This window comes from Megascapheus bottae, chromosome 20, assembly GCF_031878675.1.
Source record: "Megascapheus bottae isolate mThoBot1 chromosome 20, mThoBot2.hap1, whole genome shotgun sequence".
Taxonomy (NCBI): domain Eukaryota; kingdom Metazoa; phylum Chordata; class Mammalia; order Rodentia; family Geomyidae; genus Megascapheus; species Megascapheus bottae.
The window spans coordinates 24,294,135-24,315,012 of record NC_143528.1 but is presented as its reverse complement, the minus strand read 5'-3'; the positions used below and the strand labels follow the sequence as shown (position 1 = coordinate 24,315,012).

The following is a 20,878-nucleotide window of genomic DNA, read 5'->3' as shown; positions in this document are numbered from 1 at the left end:
AAAAATTGAAGCCCTGTAATACCCTTCTTAGAACTAAAATTAGTCTGTCTAAAGTAGTCATTAATTAAAAATTAGCTATGCAAATAAATGATGCTAACTAAGCTTTTATTTCTGAGTTTATTGCCTAATTAATTTCTAGTTATATTTTAACCTCAATTGATAACTAAAACCACTACATTCTAAGCAATATCTTAAATATTTTAGAGTTAATGAATCATATGCATTATGAAAATAAATGTCTTGAAATATCTTTACATGTTATGATGCAAGCAAAAAGGAAAGACAGGAAAAGAAGAGACAGCAAAAGATAATACTAGAACATGTAAGTGCTAGAATAATAAAAACCAGCTAATAAAATATATGCCAGATGGGTTTTGCAGGTTTAGTATTGTTAGGGTATTACCAATGTATGAATTTGTTTCATCAATATTTAGTACAACATTTCTTCCAAAATATAAAAACAATGCTAAGAAAATCAATGTGTACTAGTTTAGCTGCCAGATTTTCTGAATATTTTTATAGTGCAGAAAACAGTAGAATATACTATATTCAATAAAATTTCCAGTTGGATGAAAATATTGGAATACGGATCTTTACCAGTTGCAGGCTCATAGAAGAATTAAATTGGAACTAAATAGCATACCAAATTAGCAAATATTTCATATAAATCAAGCTGTTAAATTGAATATATTTTTGTCCCTTATTTTGACTATATGTGTGTGTGTTTTTATCTGAAAATTTCATATTGCACTGTTCTTTACTTGCTAACACATGCACACATACAAAGACATAGAGTCATTGTAAAATTTTTTCAGCTCATGGAAATACTGAATTATTCTATGTGAAGAACAGCAATATTCTTCTACAAATAGAAATCACTATATATTACCATAACACTTATTTCTGAGTGAAATGGCTAATCTTTCATGTTCCTTAGTGTATAAATCAAATTCATTTAAAATTTCCCATCAGCTTGGATATCAGTGGCTTATTCATGAACCACTCAGATGATTGATATCTGAAGATCACAATTCAAGGCTAACAAAAGGAAACATAATCACAAGATTCTCAGCTTCAATTAACTTACAGTAAAGCTGGACTCGAGGTATGAAGGTATGTCTCAAGATGTAGCTTGCCAGCTGTGAGCAAAATATGCAGAGAGAGAGAGAGAGAGAGAGAGAGAGAGAGAGAGAGAGAGAGAGAGAGAGAGAGAGAGGGAGGGAGTTAAAGCCTCATTACTGGCACTCAAATACATCTCCTGTCCCTTAAATGAAGTTTTATATCTGGAGAGAGACTATTTCAATAACATAGACATTAGTGTTAAAGTGAAAACTTGCTGTAAAATCTTCCTAATACAATGTTAAATTAAATAATGTCATTGTATGTTGACTATGAGGAAATAATACTGACCCCATGCATAAACAACACTTCCATTTTATCAAGTTTACGCATTTGCTTTTCTAAAACTCCTCCCTCCTCTCATTAATTTAATTAGATTTATTTGTGATATATTAGCATCTTGGATCATTCTGCTTATGTTAATGAAATCATTACATTGGTATCTTGGTGATTCTGTAATTTCAATTATAAAACAATGAGAAAAAGAAAAATAAAATGAATTAGAAATTAAGAAAATGCTTTAGAAGATATGTCAACTCATGATATTCCATCTTTTATATTATTTTCACTGAATTAAAAACAAATAATTTAATGTTAGTGTTTCTTCAGTGTTATTTTTGTGTGCCATAAATATAATTGGCTGCCTGTTTAGCCATTGACATTATTATTGGAAAATTTTCATATGGCTATTAATAATTAAGAAAAAAATTATAATCCAGTATATATTTGTGTACATGGAATACTTAACAATTACTGCAATTACATAGTAGAAGATTACAGGGGTCAATGTAATGATCTAGTTTTCAGAGAACTTTCATGGCTCTCTGATCACCTACCAGGTACATTCAGAAAATATTGCTTTTCTATCTCCGGAATACTATTAGTACACTTAACAGCAACTTAATTGCGACATTAAATAAACCCCAGCAATGGAAATGTGATTAATATTAAAGCATCATCCAAAGTTAAAAAATTCCTTATCCCTTAGTTCTCACATACTAAACACTAGCTTTGATGGAAACCCTGTGAGCTGAAAAAGTTAATAAAATGTTGTTCGGTCCCTTACATCACCATGTTAGAAGAAAATACAGAAAATACATTGAGTTTCCCATGAAAACACCTATTGGAGAAATGATATACCTAGTCGATCCAAAAACAGTTTGATTTAATCATTATTTGTCCACATTAGTATATATATACCTGGAAGATATTTCCACATAGATAATCTAATGTGTTTTTTTCACATTGAAGAGATGCTTAAACAACTAGAAGAATAAATACTGCAATTAGTGTGTCTATAGCCAAATGGCTGAACACAAAATTAAGAGTCTCCTGATGTTAATGATGGAGTAATGAGTCCACAGTTGTTTATAAATTAACTCCAGGCTGAGAAAAGGAATCCATTTTAATAAAATAATTGTTATAAAAAAGAAGCATTGAACAAGCTATAGGAAAATAAATTGAAAAGGTAAAACTGTTTATGCAGACAAAGAAAATAACTTGACTCTCTGGTCCAAGCAGAGTAGTCTGGAAATACCTTACAAGCCTGCTGAAGCGAGCAATGAGTCAAGGTACAATACCTTCAGAAGATGTCTGGGAGGTGTAAAATACTATATAGACCACACTGGGCTGGGTCCCAAAAGATGAAAGACAACTTCTAGAAAGCATGAGAGACTTTTAAGTCTTGGTTAATGGCAAACACAAAAAGTAAGATGGGCTTGATTCTAGTTTGCTTTGTAAAAGATCAAACTATTTCAACCAAGTGGGTACCAGTGATAAAAAAAAATATCATTAAGAAGAATTAAATGTTGAACACGTGAAACTAATCTTTAGTCAAATCCTTCCCATAGATATTGAAAGCAGTGATAACAATGATTAAAAGCTGCATTAGTACTAGAAACATATCTCATGTCAGTGTCCCTAGTATTGTGCCAATTTATGATTCATTATTATTTAATTCTCACAAAATTAATCCATATTGTTTTATTTTCTGTCAGGTGATTCTGATCTCTATAGAAGTTTTTCCATTAAAAATATAAGTTGGCTTTTATACATACCTACTGCCTGCCATAACTATAGCTAAAATGATTCTTGGCTCTACTTCTCTTTAGTTATTTTTTATCATGCCACTTTATTTCACTTATTAACCACTTTGCTTTCAGCCCTACCGTTATAACTTCAAATCATTTACTGTTTATTTTATTTCCCCTAGATACAAAAGAGTTCAGCAGTCCTAATAAAACCTTGATTATTTAAAGTTTCTCCTCCCAGAATATATTTACCCTCCTACTCTAATTCTGCATTAATCCTACAATCACCAAGACTTTTTACCTTTGTAAAAAAAAAAAAAAAAGGATTCCCTTTGCATTCAGTCACAATTCAGGGATTCCAATAAACATTCTGAAATTTTCTAATTTTTCAAGCAAGTTTCCCATTCATTTTGTAAAATGTTTGGTGGCTTTGCTTTTCCATATCTCTCATACATTTCCATTCCATCATGCTTAATCAACTACATATATATTAAAATGGCACCTGGAGCATTTCTTGTTTCTTTGCTACCTCAAGGAGAGGACATGCTTTGACATTCTCTTGCTTTTGTTTTGCTTTGTTTTGGTCTTAATATCTAAGGCTAATTTCTTTCTTACTTTCCCCCTGCCTCAGGTTACTTTGAAATGTCTTTCATTTTAAAGATGAGATTGATTTCGATTGTCCTAATCTTAATTATATGGCATATAAGAAATTTGCAATTCTCCAAGAAGCGAGACATGATGTTGCATAATTCATCTCAATAAAAAATTTGTAATATGTGTCTAGACATAATAAAACATTGTGGAGGTTGATTTAATGAATACATAAATAGAAAGTTTAATTTAAATGAAGCATTTCACAAGGAAGAAAAAGAAGTGTCAGTGTCGAAGTTCATGTAGTTTTGCCCTGTAGACAGTATAATTGTTCAGACTTTGTGTAAAATGGATTAAAGAATATCAGTTAGAAACGTAACATTTCATCCTTCCAAGTTGGAGAACCACACAATCTATTGTCCCTTTTCTTTTTATTTGGACATTAACAATATTATCAAAAGTTTCATACAAATCATACAAATCATTAAGTCAAGGGGGTTGTCTGATATATTTTTCAATTTCCACTCAAGAAAGGGTAAGAGTTTTCAAGTTAAATCAGCTTTTCCTGACCTCTAATGATATAAAAAAATTAAGTTGTATTATTCAAAATTACTTACAAAAACACCTTTTTTAAAAAAATTAGGCATTATTTTCCATAAAATTAATTGTAATTATTTCTTAGATTTGCATGTCATTTAAAATTGAATAAAGTTTCAACAAGTTTCTATGAAATGATTTAAAATTCTTGACATACATTAAAATGTTTTTCCATGTGAAAACGTATTTTTAAAATAAATGCTCATGTTTATATATTCAAAAGATAAAAAATTACACAACACAACAGGCTTACTAACTACAGAAAAAAAATGTTAATTCAATTATATTAAAATAAATACATAAATATTCAACATTTGTTTCATTTCAAAAATATTTTAATCAAATATTACATATGAACTCATGAAAGTGTTTTGAATTCTTTAAATAAAACCTCGTCTAATATTTTAAGTTAATGACTGGAAAAATAATGTATAAAATGAAAAGTAAATAAAAGATAGGAAAAAAAGGCTATGAAAATGCATTGTTAAAGTATCCATTTGGTCTTATGCAAAAATGTAAAGCTATGTAATAATTAGGTCAGTGACTATTATTATTATATAAGAAGTCACATCAAATTAACTATACCAGCACTCTGGAGGTTGAAGAAGAAAGACTATAAGTTGAAGCCAGCCTGGACTACACAGTTCCAGAGCAAATTGAGAAACAATACATCTAAACTGTATATACACATACACATATAAATATGTATATATGTATATATGTAACATCTGCATAATGAAGTACATATATTGTATATAGCATATTTAGTATATATATCTAATATATGCTTGAAATAACATATGTTTATATTATATATACACTGTACATAGCATATATAGAACTTAATACTGCAATTTAGCAAAAAATCATTTTACATTTTACATTTACATTTTAACTTTTCACAAATTGCCATTTCAGCACATTGATTTTAGATACTCATTGTTTAATATATATTTTATTTAAAATTAAATATTTATTTGTGGGTTACTCATTTTTTAAAAAGGCACCCTTTAGCAGTAGAGCTACTTTAAAGAGATTTCAAACAGATTTCTAATCAACTTTACTCAGGTAACCTTTAATAGTTTAAGTAGGTTAATTTTTAATGCCATTTATATTTGAAAGATGTTCAAAACATTACACCATTAAATATTTAATAACATCATTATGAAAAAATTTAAGTAATTCAAGCTCAGACATGAGAGGCAAGGGGTCAGTACTTCTGACTCTTGAAATACTAAACAAGTCCACTGAGATTTAGACAATTTTTTCATAATTTAATAATGTGGTTTAAGTTGTTGCTAGCTTTGCAAAAATATAGTGAAATAGCACAGATGTGACTGTTAATTAAAAAGTCTCTTGTGAGAGAAAATGTGTTCCTGGATGATGTTTTGAGCAAGTTTATGTCATTTAGGGAAAAAAAAAAACCTGAGTACACAAAATCTGAACTTATAAACATTAGAGGCCTAAGAGACTACTATTTTTTTTCTTATCCTCTTTCACCGTGCAAGGTGAAGGGAACTGAAGGTAACTTTCACCTAAACCTGAATGTTTTCATTTTCTAAAAGTGTACCATATTGCTTCTACTGTCAAGATTTATTTAAGTATTTGACAGCATAGCTTTGTCATGTCTTAAACAAATTATAAACCCTACATATGACAAATGTATTTGTGTCTTCATATAAATTTCCAAACAGCAATAAACGAAATGCTTGGAATTATCCAAAATAATAAATCATACATTTTAAATTTTAGGGGAATTTAAATGTATGTCCTTCTTTGTCATAAAATAAAATGTGAGAACAATCCATTCAAGCATGGATTGGCACTAAGAGATTTTGTTGAAGATGTAACATAAATTCTTTTTCTAATAATCTTCTTAGATATCTTCTTTAAATCTTAAAGAACATTATTTAAATATCCCTCTTGGTCAGAAATATTTCATTGTTCAAAAGGAGTAATTTGTTCTTTTAAGGAATCACTGTTTTATAACTCTCCATTTATGATGCAATATTCCCACAGTTAACTGTTTTCAATAAATATTCTAGGTAATATTCAAATATTTAGAATAAACTAATAGTGACTCATATCTCTGAGATATACATACACTTATGTTCATACATGTTCATGCTTTCAGAAGCATAAACAAATTAAAAATGCATAATATGTATGAAATTGTGTAATTATGAGAGCTAATATATCAGAGTAAGAATAAATTAAGGAAACTTTTATCAGTGATGTTTTGCAAGCTCTAAAATTCTATTCCTGTCACTGAAATGATGTTCAAGTATTTTGTCATTGACACTATTATTTAGTAATTTGTAAGCTTTATATTTTTCTCATTTCTTTCCTAAAGAATTTCGAAAGCACATGCGTTTACATAAAATAAAAATCTTTTCAAACCACTTTTGCAATTAATTTTTCATAAATTTTCTACACAATCACTTGCAAATAGAGAGTCAAAGGCGCATTCAATGGTTCTTTTTAATTGTAGATTATTTTTGTAGGCATATGATTAAAACATTCTACAGCCAGTCTCTCATATCCTGAAAATTTATGTCAAAAATTGCTGAGAATATTTCCGAGTAATATCCCCAACTGTGAGACAAGGGTGAAATGGTAAAGCAGCAATACTTACAAGACACTTTATTTGAGATAAACTTCACAATTTGAGGGGGGGAGTAGAGAAGAAAGTCAGGCGTAGGGATAGTGGGATAAAAAGAGAAGGGTATCAATGTTCTACAAAAAATTGTACTCATTACCTCACCTATACTACTCAAACCACTCTGTATATCACCTTTAAAATGAGGGGAGGGGGTGGGAATCACTCTCCTTAAGCAAGCAGAAGCTCTACATATTATTTGAATTATTCTTCATTCACAAGTTTCCTTTGTCCTCTTTACTTATTCATTTATTTATATCAATATGACTTGAATATGTCATACTTTGCCTCATGACCCAGAAATATATTGTGCTGCTTTTAGAGAATTTCTTCTAAAGAAGATAGTATAGAAATGGACAATACGGAGTAATTTCACAGAGAATGTTGGAAAACACAACTCTGTCAGATGATCAAGGTCCATATCAACAGTGCTATTTCAGATTTAAGCTCTGTATTCTACATAAAATGTCGAGTACATATGGCTTTGTGCCACTAATTCACAATCTCATTCTAGTCACTAGAATACAAGAGATAAATCCCTTAGACAGTTCTGGACAACATCTGTATAATAAAAATGAGGAGTAATGTAAGAAATAATAGATTGGCTTAGAGGAAGTTCGATCACACCTGTAATCCTATGCAGGCTGTAGAGAGCTGAGGATTGTGGTTCAAAGACAGCCATGGCAGGAAAGTCTGGGAGACTCTTATTTCCAGTGAATCATAGAAAACATCAGGAGTGGAAGTGGTGCTAAGGAAGCTCAAGTAATACTGTGCTAGGCATTAGTAAACAGGAGTTCAGGAGGCAAGAATTTAAGGCCCAGAACTAGTTTAAAAATGTGCCGAAGGATAAAAGTGAAAAGTAAAAAACCAGAAGAGGAGAAAACTTGTAAAGAAATCTAGACTTGAGCTTTATGTAATGCAAGTACTAGATATTGGGTTTATGACTTATTGATTCCTCACTAACAGGAATTTATATTTCATTCTTCACAAATGGTTTTGTAATTAAATGAGAACAGATGAGTTTAGGTTAATTTAGACACTCTACAGAATTATAGCATTCAAATCCTTCAGATTGCAAATCTTTTCGCTGTCTTTTTTTTTTCAACCTTTGAAGTAGATAAAGTTCAAATTCAGATAGAAACGGATAACTAAAATCCTAATTGGTTCCCAGTTCCTCCTCCATATGTTCCCCAAGAAATCTTAGCAAGAAATAATGGATTTGTAAAATTTGCAAGTCAAAAGTGTTGTTTCTCCTGATTCTTTGGCTTTGTCTCCTATTAATCCAGAAAGTTGTATAATTCATTTTTTACATTCAAAACAAAGTCTCAGATTTGAATTGCCACTGATTCTTTACTACACTTTAGGTTTGAAGTACAACAGGGAAAACAAATTCTGATGCTTCAGCATGTCTTCCAAATTTACTTATCAGTCTAATTTGCTGCTTTTTTGGTAAACATATGAGGTGGAAATAAGTATTAGATAGAATAATTATTTTCTTTTGGTCTCACTGTGTCTGTGAGAATCAAGTATAACTGGTCATGTCCCAGTGCATTTTAGGTCTCTTCTCTTTCTGATCTTGACTTGCCTCACTTACCATCATTTGTTCCAGTTCCATTTATTTCTCTGCAAGTGGCATTTTACTTTTTTTCTCATTGCTGTGCAAAATTCTATGGTGTATAGGTAACAGGCTTTTTGATTTATTCATCTCATGGGAGTCACCTGGGCTGTTTCCATATCTTGACTATTGTGAGTAGTGCAGCAATGAATATGGGTGTGCAGATGTCCTTAATATACGTATATTTGTAATAACTTACAGCATTAAAGAAATGTCTTTCTGAATGAAATAAATTTCTCTGAATATAAATAATTATTATTTAATGTAAAAATTTTTTGTAGTTAGGGCCGAGATTTTTGGCCTACTGGTAGAGTGCTTTCCTACGTTGCATGAAAACCCAGGTTCGATTCCTTGGTACTACATACATAGAAAAAGCCAGAAATGTTTCCGTGGCTCAAATAGTAAAACTCTAGCCTTGAGAAAGACCCAAGACAGCACTCAGGCTTGAGTTCAAGCCCTGGGACTTGCAAAAAAAAGTTAATGTTTTGCAATTCAGAGCTTACATTCTTTCACCTTTTTTCTTTTCTTACTTTTATATTTATTGCTATTTCATATTTGTATGATGTTATGGAGTGAAATATTAGTGACCTCAGCCCATAATCTTTGGGTAATTTATTCACAGATTTTTGAGTCATCATTATAGTGGGCTGTAGTCATTTTAGTTAGTACTCATACAATGGGAGCAATCCTCAAGAGGTAGGCTATCCAAGTATGAAAGAAAAAGTGAAAGGACTTATCTCTTTACTATGTTTAAATTCATTATAATGTAATAAGTCCCCACATAAAGCTTTCCACTATTTATAGCTTGTTTGACTAACACTTGTTTAGCCTGAGAGAAGAGAAACTAATTTTCAAGAATAGTGAGTTTATTCATGCATGTGAAAAGTTGAGTATGAGTGTTATTTTTAATAATCATATATAGATATATGAAACTATTGAAATTTTATAGAATGCAAAGCTTTAGATAGACATTTAACAATTACATGCATTTAGATATTTTTAAATACCAGAAGAAAATGAGATTTTTCATGATATGCTTTATTAAAATAAAAATCTGATATCTCAAACGAACATCTTACTTGGAAAGATTATGTAGTTAATTGTTGCTGAAGAAGTGGTTTATAAACATACTTCCTTAACGGCTCATAGATCAGTAGGTCAATATACTTCATAGGCTATATTTGACATGTATAGCACATACACACAATATACGTATGTTAAAAGAGAGAGAGAGAGACACACAGAGAGAGAGAGAGACACAGAGAGAGAGAGAGAGAGAGAGAGAGAGAGAGAGAGAGAGAGAGAGAGAGGGGGGGGGGGCCTTCTTTGTCTATTGCTCTATAAATCTGGAGCTGCTTTCAACTCTAGAAGCCATCCATATTTCATCCTAATTATTCCTCCTAATTAGATACCAGCCGTAGATCATCACATTTTTCTCCACCTCAAACTTTTCCCTGTATCAAAACCCATCAAAACAATTTTAATTTTGAAAGGCTGATGTGTTTAATTTGGGTCCACCTAAGCCTGTAGTAATTTCCCTGTCACAGAAGTTGATGTCTCATCACACTTACAGTTTTGGAAGAATATAGTTTGTGAATCTTATTATGAAATAGGTTCTATGATACAGAGCCAATGAAAAGAGAGGCTGTAATAGAAACATAAAAGGGAAAGATGAGCTTATCACAAATGCCTGTTTCTGTAAAATAATTTGCGATCAAATCAGAGATTTAATTTTAGCATTTAATGTGTAGAATTCACCTTGGAAAAAGACTTCACAAAAGCATAACTGAATACTGAAAAATACGGGAGTGAAATATGATCACTTTTCAAGAGCAGAGTACCCACTCAACCAAAAGTTTGGCAGAAATGAGAATGGTAAGAGCAATATGAGAAACATGCATGTATTTTTGTTTTGAGGAGATCCGGGAAGGGGGAAGAACTGAAAATGTTTTAATTACAAAAAAAGGAAATTAGAATATCATATCTGAAAGCTTTTCAAACTAAAACTTTCTTGAACAAAGGGCTCACATAAGAACAATGAGGACTTTCTTTCCTTAGACAAAGTAATTTCTTGCTTACTTAGTGATATGAGAGGAAGTGGCTCTGGCATTTCCCTCTGTGTTAACATTTCTCCTGGTATTCATCTTGCAGTTCCTCAAACTCTTTTGTTTAAATTGCATTCTAAGTATATTTCTCCCCAAAAAAACAGTCTGAAAAGGTGATCAAATATTTGTAATTACAACCATCCTCAAAAAAAAGCTAGATATGTGATTGGCATGCTTGATTAATTTAGAAACCTTAGTGATTTCAGGATTCAAGTTCTCAAAGTTACAGAAAATAATAATTGACTCACTTGAAATATGTTACACACATCTTCAATTATCTTACTAGCCAACGTTGCAGGTACCTAATGTTCAATAGTCATTTTAATGAAGGAAATGTCTTTAATTTGGTCGTGATGATATGACACTAGACTTTTAAAATCAACTGATAAAATGTAAGCACACTTTTTAGTATAAAATGTAATTTTAGTATTGGAAAAAATATTGACATACAAAATATGTTAAGATCAGCATATGTGGATCCCCATATGAAAGAGAGTTCAAGAATTCTCTGAAAATTCTTATTTTATTGCAAACATACAACATAAGTAAATTTTGTAAATGATTTTCTATAGTAATATCAAATCCTAATACTAATAATATCCATGTGTATTGGGATATAGTCTATTTTTTTCATCTGGTATAATACAACAGAAAATATATATTTCATGACTTTAAATGAAAACAAAGTTTAAAGCCTTGATGCCTTAAACATTTTTATAGAACATGCCACTTTTATACAACTACCACTTCAGAATATGCACTTCAGAATACTTGTGTTTCTAGTGGAATAGGAAGTGAGAACATAAAGAGAATCACTAAAAGCCAGACACAGGGGCTCATGCCTGTAATCCTAGCTACTCAGGAGGCTGAGATCTGAGGATCGTGTTTCAAACTAGCCTGGGCACTAAAGTCCTTGAGACTCTAATCTCCAATTAACCGCTAGAAAATGGAAAGTGATGCTGTGGCTCAAGGGGTACAACAGTACCCTTGATCTGAAGAGCTAAGGCCAGGCCCAGAGTTCAAGACCCATGACTGACAAAAAAACGTATGGAGAGTCACTGAAAAGAAAACCTAAAATAGGAAATTTGGAAATATTATTAGTCATGGTATAAATAGTGGTGCCATTCCTTAAAAATTTGTGTTTCTCAATAGGATCTTGGTGAACATTTTTTTACATGATGTTGGATCACATCTTGTTTTAACTGAAGCATAGAACATAAAACATGTGGGTTCAGGACCTCTTTCCCCTTGGGTATCCTACAAATTAAAGAATGCATCCTATATCCACCATCATCACCATTATTCATGTCCATATTGTTGAACTTTTTATCATCCTCTTTGCTTCATGTTCTGTTTGTGGATCCTTTCTGGGGGCTGTCTTAAGTACCTGTGATCTAGCTACTCAAGATATCATACACAAATACAATCTTAAGTACTGGCCAGTCATTGAAAGTACAGAATGAAAGAGGTATGAATATTTTGGGTCTTGCTAATTACAAGATTGTTTCATGTCTTCAAAAGTATTTGACTGGTAAATGTAAGGTCTTACATATAAATAATAAGCATCAATCACGTATTTTCCATCGGTTTTCTCCCAAAATTCTAATCTAAGTAAGATTCTTCTATAATTTAGCAATGGCAGAAACAATAGTAAAATTAAAATGATAGTTCAGAATTATCAAATAATAAAGAATGAAGGTAGTGGGTAACGTTATTACTGACTTAGTAAGAGGTGAAAGATAAGCCTCAGGAGCATGGGAACAACAATAAACAAGATAATTTATACCTCAGGAAAACTATAGGCTCAAATCTGAAGGCTAGGACATGGAGGGTAAAACTAAAAATATTATGAAACTTAATTAGCCTCTTTTGTCAAACTATATCTGTCTTAATATTTCTGTCTTAATGATATAATAGAATGTTGATTTATATTTTGGTTTAATAATTTAAATTTGAGCCAAGCTCTGCTATTAAAATTTTCTGATATAAAACTGAAGGTACAATTAACATCATATCTCTCATAACCCTTACTACTCAGAGATTATTGTGTATGTTAGTAATTGATCTATGTTCACAAAGAAAGAATTTCATAGTAACCAGTGCTACATTTCTCAAGATTCAGCAAAGGAAACTTTATTTAGTCAATGTGATTTGGTCTTTTGTGTGTTTTACTACTTTCTGACTTTGTCAAAATAGAGTGGCTTGGGAAAGTGTAAACTTTCATTTTTGAGCAGACTCCACTAACATTTCTAATAATGATGCTGAAGCAATCTTTTATTATTGTCACAGAAAACTTCAGTGTGACTTTACCAGATTTTTAACTCTGATGAAAAAAAGTGATATTTTATAAGAGGCTGTAAAACAATATGCCTACATCTATCTATAATATATGCTTATTTAATACATATCAATACCAAAGTCAATTATTTTTTTAAAAATATTTTGTTTTGATGTACATGCACTTTTCTTCAGTAATAAGGCACAATAAACAACAACACAGACTCAAACCGGTATTACACAGTATAACTAATTATTAAAGGAGTTTTACAATAAACATACCCAGCATAAATATCACAGAATTGTTGTGAAGTATGCATTTTGAGTAACAATGACACAGTTTTTGTGATAAGTAAATGTAATTACTTCCTTAAGTGTAATTTATGAATAGATATAGATTTATCTATATACACACATAAATTCAGGAGGTTACACTAAAATTCATGCTAAGATAGCACATACAAGGTATGGCATTTCAAGTGTTGTAAAGGAAAATCTAATTACAAATAAAATAAGTACTCGAAGAGACAAAATAGCACAGGCAATTGAAAGATGTAGGAATGATTGGCCTACTATAGCCTTTCATGATCAAGGAAAATCAGTAATTGAAAAGATTCTAAATAAACTTGTGTTCAAATGCACTTCTTTGCATGATTAGCTACCCAGCTCACAAATTATAGATTATGATTTTAAAATCAGATTTCATTACCTCTGTTTCTGTATCTTTCTAGTTAACACTTTTACTTTTTGTAACTTAGGAAGGGCATATCAAACATTAATTAAATTACTGTTTAACATCATCTCTAAATAATTGGATTTTGTATGATCCCATTACCAGATTCCCCCACATGAGACAATCTTATTAACATGACCATAGATGTCACTTTAGATCCATTTGCTAACACAGGAACATAAATTCATTATGGGATGCACTTTTCATTCTTAAGCTGATGAGATTCATTATGTGTTATTTGAAAGCCTTACACATATAAGAAAATATTTCTATAAGGAATAATGAAAAGATTCCTCAGAAAAAAATAAGACTAGAAAAAATAGATGGAAAGAAAGAGTACAAAATCAAACATGAGTAGACATGGGTAAAAAGTACAAATTTATTCCTTAAGAAAATTCACAGTGCAACATGTTTTAGTAGACTTTTTGAAGAATTTTCAAATGCATTGCTTAACTTATTCCAAAACTATGATCTGTTTCCCAATAGGCAAATGTAAAATCTATTCCTAGATGAGACTATTGTTATACTTTCAAGAAGTTTAACACAATAATGAATCATTTATTTTATGTTTCTCTTTGTTTTGGTGATATTGGGGTTTGATCTTAAGGTATTGTTATCACTAGATAACAATACACCACACGGCCCCAAGTGTTAATTTTTAAATTTACGTACACAACAGTGGGAACAGCTTTAATTTAGTGAAACATTCTGTCAATGTAAGAACCTGTCTTATTCTTACACATTCTCTACTGAGAATCTGGGGTAAAATTAGTGATAGGATAAGTGGCCTGAGCTTCATACCACTATACGAGAAAGACTAGGCTAAAAATGACTTATAAATGACAAAACAGGAACATTTCAAGACTCACTCTTCCAATTATAAAATCAAACAAAACAAAACCATCTGATTTTATTTGCTTTGGGAGAAGTGATGTGGCTAAAAACAAGGCCTACAATAAAATGGTTTACTTTCCATTGTTTTCGATGCATCATTTTCTGTATAAACACACTGATAAGATTAAATATACAACTAAATAATAATATTTGTTTTCTCATTCCTGATATCTAATTTACATTCCCCAAAGACAATCCTGTGAATCTCATGGAACTATTTCATGTAGTGTATTTCTAAATGGTAGTGTAACATAATAGCAATTCTAGATTTTTTTCTATCTTAGAAGCAGTAGTTTAATGTTAATTATGAGCATGTATCCTTTCTGGTCTGTGTCTTCTCCCCTAGTTTCACTCACTTCACATTCATTCCAAAGTCCTAGTATTTCAACTGATAGCTCATTATTTTAGTAATAATAAGTTTATGATTATGAGCATTAGTTACAACTGACTGAACATTTTTTCATGATTACATCTATGCTTGTGAACATTCATCGCTTTAGGTATATTTTAAAATGATTTTATTGTGTGATGTGTGTGTGTGTGTGCGTGTGTGTGTGTGTGTGTGTGTACTCTTTGACTGATTAACCCAGGATCACTCTCTGATTTTTTTTTTTTTTTGCTAGTCCTGGGGTTGAACACAAGGCCTTAGTACTCCCCTGGAACTTTTTTAAGTCTAAAGCTCTACCACTTGAGTCACAACGCTACTTCCAGCTTTTTCTATGTATGTGGTACTGAGGAATCGAACCTGGGTCTTTGTGCATGCTAGGCATGCACTCTACCACTAAGCCAAACTCCTAACCCCACACATGTACTTTAAAAAAATATATCAATTAACTTTATTTGTACAATAACCAGTTAGTTCCTTTTCACCATAGTAGTTTGAGAAATTAATATTCTACGATTCATAGATCATGAACATAACAAAAGAGAGAAACAAAATTTAATGTACAAAAGCACTGATGAAATTTATTTCCAATGCCATTCTTTTAGTGAAGCCTATTTTTTTCTATCATTTATTTTATTTTCCTATAGTCTATGGCATATTTTTTCCCTCAACTTAAAATTTTATAATTGTGTAATATTGGGACAAGGTCATTCTCTGTAGCCTAACCTGGCTTTGAACTTAGGATCGTCCTGCCTTAACCGCTTACATATTTAGGTTACAAGCAAGACACACTGAGCTAAAGTAAGATTTTTAACTTCAAGACAAGATATCTATTTTTGGATCATAATATATGTCTCAAGGGTTAAGTTTTATAAATTATCCATGGATGAGTAGATAGCAGTCATTCTTGGAGTCTAAAACCCTCAAAACTATTTCTATAACTAGAAAATACTAAACGTTCTTGCTAAAACATTTAAATTGCCAGGAAAATTACCAAAGCATGGTATTTCATACACATATACAAATTGACTTCTCAAAATAGTAATAATATTTGCAGTGATTTCTAGCACTGTAATACAGTTATTTTCTTCATAGAACTCTACTGAATTTCCTTCATTCTATAAAATGAATGCGCTACTTTAGCAGTAACCACTGAAGATTCAGATTCAGCTTTATCTATGGTAGTGACAGTAGTTTCTTACGCAAGACATCCAAAATTCAAATATAAATGGACAGAGTTAATTTGGTTCAAGATTATTTGAGAAAATAGTAGGTTATAAATATCAGTTTTTCAAGTAGCTTCTGCCAGTATCATAATAAAATAAAAACACAACAATTACTTTTCTATTGTTTATCCAATGAATATTCACTGAACATCTACCGTGCCTCACTAAAGTTAAAGATAATATGAGCATAGCAAAGTACATAAAATAGCCATTGTTTTTTGACCCTAAAATCTGCATTCTTTCCATAGAAAATAATTCTTATATCCACATTAAATCTTTACAAAATGATCAAATTAAAGATAATATATGTAGGTTAAAAAAGAAATTTTATAAAATTATCTTGTGGTGTAAGTTCCTTTTTCACATTTTAATTAGTAATTTCCTCAGTCTCATATATTTTACAAATATAATGAATTTCTCCCTAACTAATATCCTCAAAACTATAGTGGTTCCTTTGTCGTATGGTCAAAATGCGGTTGGATTGCACTTCTCAAAGCAGAAAATATTATATTGCATTCACATCTCATTTATTATATACACTTTGAAAAAAATGCACACATATGCATATATATTTACACACAAAATATAAGTTTACCTTTAAGCTACTAGAGCAATAGAATAATTTTAAACTTAATAAAATATGATACAGTGTATCTATCCCAAGTAATTTAAATTATTCATATCATATTCTAGTCCTTTTCCCACCACACATGCTACATTATTATTTTAAACTAGTTGATTTATAAAAAGTGTTATCAGCAGAGTGAAAATTAATGATTCCAGAAAGACATACTTGCAATACCTTTGGTAGGTGACATGCAATTAAAAAAAATTGTATTGATTTGTCTAAAATGTTAAATGACATAATAGCCATACAGCAAAGTATTGAATAATTTAAGTAAATCAATGTTTTCTGAATTTGTAGGAGTACAAACTGTCTTGGGTGCTAAGATGAATCAATATAATAAAATAAAAATGAAGTGGTTTATAATGATGAATGTATGGGTTGATAATAAGCACAGGTAGAATCTTATTTAGTCATTGTAATAAACAATTTCCAGGCATCTTTTTCTGCACTATTCCCATCAGAAACCATGGTATTATATACTCAATTGATTTTAGCACTTAAATAGCTTTTCATTTGTAAGACACCTAACCTCAATATAAACTAAATCTTTCCCAGTGCTTCATTAGTTATGGCTTGATTTAGAATGATAATACATATTTACTACCATTACAATTATTTTGTGTGTTTTATGTGGTTTATAAACAATGCTCTGTTTTATGAGGAAATTTTTTTCATTTGTTGTACTTGTACATTTTGTATAATGTAGGATTTAACATGTATAGTTTTGCACTGCTGCCTCTCTCTCTCTCTCTCTCTCTCTCTCTCTCTTTCTCTCTCTCTCTCTCCCTCTCTCTCTCCTCTCTCCTCTCTCCCCCCTCTCTCCCCCCTCTCTCTCCTCTCTCTCCCCCTTCTCTCTCTCCTCTCTCTCCCCCCTTCTCTCTCCCCCCTTCTCTCTCTCTCCTCTCTCTCTCTCTCTCTCTTTGCCAGTGCTAAGGCTTGCAGGACCTGAGCACTGTTCATGGGCTTTTCTCAAGGCTAGCACTCTACCACTTGAGCCCACAGCATCACTTCTGGCTTTTATTGTGTATGTGGTTCAGATGAATTGAACCCAATGTTCATGCATGCTAGGTAAGCACTCTACCGCTAGGCCACACTCCCAGCCCCACTGCTCTATTATTTAAAACTACATTTCCAATGCCAGATTTCTTAAGGAAATATTACACTAGAAAATATTAATTTTTATGTAACAAGACCTGCGTGCATTTTGAAGTTTATTCATTTTTGTATAGGGATCATATTTCTGGTAACAAATACCTAGAAACAGTAGTTACTACATGATATGTTTTCTGATATATAGTAATTTTAAAAATTAAATGTGTGGCCACGGTCTGCTAGCTAATGCTTGAAGACTTTACTACTTTAGAAGTTGAAATACAGTGGCTGTGGTTCAAAGCCAGTCTGAGTAAGAAAATCCCTCAGACACTTACCTTCAAAGTCAAAAGTGGAGCTGTAGCGCAAGTGATAGAACAAGAGGCTTGAGTAAACGTGGTTAAGGACAGTGTCCAGGCTCTCTTTTCAAGGCCTACTAGTGTCAAATTTAAACATAAATAAATAAATACATAAATAAACCATATAGACTCTTTTCCTTAGGAGAAAAAATAGAAATCTACATACAAAGTCAATGTTGTTTTTAATAGAATTTTAATACTGCATTTTCTTTCACATAAACAAGCAAAAATAAATCACTTTTGAACAAAACAAAAAATCAACAGAAAAGTATGTTATTTAGACAGAAACTAGATGAGAACCTCTAATGAGAGACACTGACATTAAAAAAAAAACCTTATTCAAAAATCATATTAAGTGAAGTAAGCCAGACTCAAAGGAACTTAGGCTCAATGGTTTCCCTCATTTGTCATAATCAGTAGAAACCTTGGGCTCTACTAGCAGAGATCTGCAATACAGCAAAACCTTGATACATAAGGCCATATAGTTTGAAGCTAATTGAAAAGACCTCCAGGATATTGAAACAAAAGCCATATAATGAATGGTTGTTGTCCTTAATGTACTATGTTATCTCTCATCTCCTTTGCAGTCCCTTGGGTATCTCATATTGTTACAGTATCTCATTTTGTTATCTGATATATTGGATTTATTTGTATTTGGTTATTTGAAATTGGATAGGGAAGAGGGGAAAACCAATCGGAGGCGGGGGGTGGAGGGGAGGGTAATGGGGACCAAGACATGTGAAAGGGTATCAGTATATGTGAATTAATGCACCTTCTATCTGGCAAATATCATGTAACCCTTTTATTAATTACAATAAAAAAGATATAAAAAAGATAGAAGTTTTGGGGCTAGGATGTAGTTCCATGGTAAACTGCTTGCTTACTGATTGCAATATCCTTGGTTCGATCCCCAGTACCACAAAAAAAAAAAAATTCAAAAAATAAGTAAGTTTTAAAAAATTCAAAAAAAATATCACGCACACTGTGTTTTCTCTCTTACTGTATGCATATGTACATATTTACACACACACACATATATATACCATGTGTAGTATATATTGTATATATTATATATACTTTATATGTGATAAGACAGAATTTGCATATATCCACACACATATGCATATGTATGCATACATACACACATATATTGATTTCCACATAATTCAGCCTTTGAATATCTATCATACTTAATCCCAGAACTTCTTTGTAGTTTCTTAAGTGTAAGAAAATTATTTCCCTTGTTCAGAGTCTCTGAGCTTTCCATTCAAAACTGATTTACCTCTTCTATAGTTTTCATGGAGAAACTCACCTGCAAACCCAAAACATCTATTCCTCCCTCTCTTCCAAAATGCACAACTCTCCCACTTTTCTAGCTCACTATGAAATTGCTTCTTCCTCTTATTGCATATAACTAGGCCTTCAGAGGCAAACTGAATTCATAACTGGAAGATTTGGTTCCTTGTTGGTTAACTTTACTGCCTTTTCTGCTTTGCAAAATAGTCTCACTCTCTAACATTCTTTTTGTAATTATAATTAATAGAAGGGTCACAGATAGAAGGTGCATTGTTTCACACACATTGATACCCCTTCTCATGTTTTTGTCCCCATTTCCCTCCCCCACCCTCTCCCCTCATTTTGTTTTCTCCCCTTCCCTTTCCTATTTCAAATAAACAAATAATCATATATACAATATACCAAATAACAAGGTAAAATACTGTAACAATATGAGAATAATCAAGGGACAACAGAAGAGATGAGAGATAACATAGTACATTAAGAACAACATTCACACATTATATGGCTTTTGTCTCCATATCCTGGAGGTCCTTTCAGTTAGCCTCATCCTATGTGACCTTATGAACCTAGGTTTTGAGCTATTGCAATCCTTTGCTAGGAGAGTCCAAGGTGTCTACTAATTATTACAAATGAGGGAAACCTTTGAGCCTATGTTCGTTTGGGTCTGGCTTACTTCACTTAATATGATTTTTTCCAAGTCTCTCCATTTCCTTACAAATGGGGAGATGTCGTTCTTTCTGATGGCAACATAGAATTCCATCGTGCTTAAATACCACATCTTATTGATCCAATCATCTACTGAGGGTCATCTGGGTTGGTTCCATATCTTTGCTATGGTAAATAGTGTTGCAATGAATATTGTTTTGCTAGTGGGCTTAGTATGTCCTGTTCTTCATAATATTAACTAATTATATATCATATGTTAATGTGTAATCAAAATTCTTTTAGATTTTGCTCTATTGTTATAAATAGACACTGTCTAGTATTATCACAGGAAATCCAGTGATTATTTTAATATAGTATGTTATATATGGAAGTAAATTTACATAAATACATGATTGAAATAATTATGCCACATATAATCCTAGTAAACTCTGTTTAGGGATTATTTTTGCATAGTTTTGGGATTCGAATTAATTTTGTAGAAATTACATTTTATTTACTTGTTTGTTTATTTATTTGTTGTAATTATACAACAACTTTACCTCACTTTAAGCTGAACGTTTTGCTGGTTTATAAAAGTATTTGAGGGTGCTTTTTTTTCTGAGTGGG

General features: G+C 31.5%; 1 long non-coding RNA gene across 1 annotated transcript in view; it reads right to left on the bottom strand.

The window, feature by feature from the left end:
• The window catches only part of LOC150049289 (uncharacterized), a 51,477-nt gene that overhangs the window by 18,015 nt on the left and 12,584 nt on the right, over positions 1-20,878 (bottom strand). Inside the window, exon 2 of the long non-coding RNA XR_016538977.1 lies at positions 1,088-1,139. This is a non-coding gene — a long non-coding RNA (uncharacterized LOC150049289). The remainder of the gene's footprint in view (positions 1-1,087; positions 1,140-20,878) is intronic.